The sequence below is a fragment of the Stegostoma tigrinum genome, chromosome 11 (genome assembly GCF_030684315.1).
Source record: "Stegostoma tigrinum isolate sSteTig4 chromosome 11, sSteTig4.hap1, whole genome shotgun sequence".
Taxonomy (NCBI): domain Eukaryota; kingdom Metazoa; phylum Chordata; class Chondrichthyes; order Orectolobiformes; family Stegostomatidae; genus Stegostoma; species Stegostoma tigrinum.
Window position 1 is genome coordinate 77,743,115 of NC_081364.1, and position 3,903 is coordinate 77,747,017.

General features: G+C 46.3%; 1 non-coding gene across 1 annotated transcript; it reads left to right on the plus strand.

Annotated features, from left to right (window-relative positions):
* The first annotated feature begins 358 nt into the window (after positions 1 to 358).
* Positions 359 to 431, plus strand: trnav-aac (transfer RNA valine (anticodon AAC)). The gene has a single exon. It is a non-coding gene; the product is annotated as a tRNA-Val (tRNA).
* The last annotated feature ends 3,472 nt before the right edge of the window (positions 432 to 3,903 follow it).

Sequence of the window (3,903 nt, forward strand, 5' to 3'; positions counted from 1 at the left end):
AAATATGTGCCCTCCCATTTTGCACTCGGGCCGACTCTTAGAAATTGACATTGACTATTCCCTCTATCCATATCTCGCGAGATTTTACAGACTTCTATCAGGTCATTCCTCAACTTCTGATGCTCCAGGAAAAAAAAATGCCCCAGTCGATTCGGCCTAGGCCAACAATCCAAACCCTGCAACCCTGACAACATCGTCATGAGCATTTTCTGGGCAATTTTATGTTGTATCTTTTACTTTTTACAATGTCAATAACGTTGGACAGCATCAATCGATTTAAAACAGAGAAATCAAATGTTGAATGGCTGCAAATTTCAATGGTGTTCGAAGGACAGTGGGTAGAGCAGTCGGGCACTGTGTTTCTGTAGTGTAGTGGTTATCACATTCGCCTAACACGCGAAAGGTCCCCGGTTCGAAACCGGGCAGAAACACTGGCACACCTTTTATCACTGCCACAGGTTTCCTCATTCCTGTGGACAGCGTTTCCTTGCCTCGCCCTTGTCGTCAGTGAGCCTTTCATTCTGGTCAGCCACCCAAAATTGCAGCTGTCATAACACTACTGCTGTGGACAGGAGGGTAATGCCAAAGCATTGCTTTGGAAAGCTTTGTTAAATTTCTCTCCTTCCTGCTCCTGAATATGGGCCGATTTTGAGAGCACAGGTGCTCAAGCTTTTTATGCGTGCATTTGCTGTGCCCGTACATTTTTCCTGTCATGCAGTCATGTTGCCTTCCTCCCACCCCAAGCCGCACCTCCATCTCCTACCTAATAACCTCATTCCACCTCCTTGGCCTGTCCGTCTTCCCTGGACTGACCTATCCCCTCCCTACCTCCGCATCTATACTCTCCTCTCCACCTATCTTCTTTTCTCTCCATCTTCGGTCCGCCTCCTCCTCTCTCCCTATTTATTCCAGAACCCTCACCCCATCCCCCTCTCTGATGAAGGGTCTAGGCCCGAAACGTCAGCTTGTGTGCTCCTGAGATGCTGCTGGGCCTGCTGTGTTCATTCAGCCTCACATTTTATTGTCTCGTTTAATGTTCTCTTTTAGCTTCTCCTTGTAACTGCGCACATTATCAATTTTAACAGGCATCGGATTCCCCTTCATATCAACAGAATCTGCACAAGGGGTTCTGTCAGACAGTGATTAACAGACCCGAAACTTCTCTGTTCAAAGCTTCAAACAGACCAACTTTCAGTTTTCTACTCTATAAGGTGAGCTTTCCCAACTTTCCAACTTAACATTATTGCTGACATTCCACATACACGGCACCATTCACATTAATCTGTTCAGTGCTGTCTCTCATCACTTCAAATCCCGGCTTCCTGAAGTTTCATGCCCAGGACTGAACGATAATGCAGCTGAAGGATTCATTGAGAGGCGGATTGCATGGGCGAACAACCTGAAACACGTGTTCTCGCTTTGAACAGGTGATTCCTTTTGCCGTGTTCACTGCAATGGTACTTCTGCCCCATCCACACTGCAGGCAATCCGACCTCTTTCAACAAGCTGCTTTGAAGAAAAGCTCCTCGGGCAATATGGCAAAAGGGAAAGGAGAAATCCGGTCTTGATGGGAAGTTGAACCAGGGACCTCTCGCACGTCAATGCCGTAATTGTAACCTCAGTGAGGATCATACCACAAGGCCAGAAAGCCAGCTACACGCTTGCTTACTCAGCGAAAAACCAGCTGAGACGTGCTCAAAGCAAAATACCCCCATGTTCTACGAATTCGAAGCTGCAAACAGTTTCAAGAACATAGATAACAAGGTGTAGAGCTGGATGATCACAGCAGGCCAAGCAGCATCCTGCTCCGGAGATGCTGCTTGGTCTATTGTGTTCATCCAGCTCCACACTTTGTTATCTTGGATTCTCCAGCATCTGCAGTTCCTATTATCTCTGTGTGTAGAGCATGTTCCTTTCATTCTGTCTCGCTGCTCCCAGCCCAGTGATGTTTATCCGTTGAACGGAACTGGGTCTCTCAGATGGTGGAGTGAATTGTTTTCTTCCACTTGGATCACAAAAATATTGAAAGATTCATGGAGATGGATACTGGGTACTTATTTTTTCCTACGTTTCCATGTTTCCAACAACCAACTGATTTTTACCCCTTAAATCTTGTCGTAATCCTCCGGCTTCCTCATGACACGGGATGAGGGAATTCAGTTTTGTGCCAAGATTCCAGAGGCCGGGATTGCTCTGTTTAAAGCAAAGAAGTTTAAATGGAGATGGCGCAAGAGCTTGGATGAAGCAGACAGCAAGAAACACTTTCTAGGGAACTAGAATTTTAGAACATAGAAGATAAAGAGAGAGAGATAGTAGGAACTGTCGATACTGGAGAATCTGAGATAACAGGTTGTAGAACTGGATGAACACAGCAGGACAAGCAGCATGAAAGGAGCAGGAAAGCTAAAGTTTTGCGTCTGGGCCCTTCAGAAATGATAAAGAGAGTTATGTTTACATTGGACTTTTCACCACCTGTGATGACGTCCATTGATCAATGGGCAGACCTTCTTTCAAGCTTGCATCCTGCTTCTCCACATGCAATTTCTTTGCTGTAAAGAGCCTGAGGCATCTCACCCTCAAATTCATTGAAACCTGCCCTCATGGGTGAAGAATGGAGTGTGATACTGAATGCCTGTGATTTGAACTTGAGAGGTGCCCCTATTTAGATTAGATTCTCTCCAGCGTGGAAACAGGCCCTTAGTCGCAACAAGTCCACACTGCTCCTTGGAGCATCCCATCCAGAACCATCCCCTATAACCCACACATGCCTGACCACTACAAGCAATTTAGCATGGCCCATCCACCCAGCCGGCACATTTTGAACTGTGGGAGGGAACTGGAGTACCTGGAAGAAACTGATGCAGACTTAGGCAGAATATGCAAACTCCACACAGGCTGTTGCCTGAGGCTAAAATTGAACTCAGGTCCTGGTGCTGCGAAGCTGTAGTGCTAACCACTGAGCCACCATACTATGCTTCCCCATTTATACATCCCACTTGAAACAGGAAACGTCCCCCTAAGCAAAGAACCAGCAACAGCGCAGAGCCATTAACACTAAATCACGTGAGTTTTCTTGTAAACTGTGTTCATTACCGTTGCTTTGAAGAGTGAAAGCCGCATTAAGTGTTACTAACAAATTCTTCCCATTCTGACCCGCTGCTCCTAAGTGACTCTGTTTGCTCCCTTCCCTCCAGACCAAGCTCTCTCCATTGGTGGCTGGAGAAAATCATCTTCCACTGGTAGGCAGTGCTTGGGGAGAACAGCATGAATGCTCTCTTCTGCTTCCAGTCAAACACAGTCTTGCGGGTCGGGGGAGGGTGTGGTGGAAGTGAGTGGTATGGAAAGTCAGAGAGGCTGTGCAAAAAGGAGATTGCACATGCAAAGGAACTAACATTCTGTTAGGAACCTTGTCCAAATAATTGCATCTAAGATAGTCAGAAAATGCAGAGCTGCTTGAAGAAGGATAATTGCTCTCAATTTAGGGGAAAAGTGCTTGTGGCCTTTCAGATGCCACGGGGAGGTCACTGCTGTCCGACTCAGTGTGGAGTATTACTACAGCGAGCTCTGTCCCTCATGCACACTGCACCTATGTGTATAAAACTCACCATCTTCTTCACAGCACAGAGAATAGAGGTTGCTCTGCAAACCATCCCAGAGTGACTGAGAACGGGAGAAGGCGCTTTAGGCCATCACCATGACAGCGCCTGGAGAGAAAAGAGATGTGTGAGAGCGCACTGTCTCCACGGTTGTATTTTTTCATCATTTACAACCTTGGCCCCTATGATAATAAAATTAATTTGAGAGATTTATTGAGTTGCAGATAGCAGGAAACAGTGAGTCAGTTTAACCTTTCTCTGAAAACGGTTGAGTAAATTGTGCAAAGTAGCAGTTACTTCTCCCTGG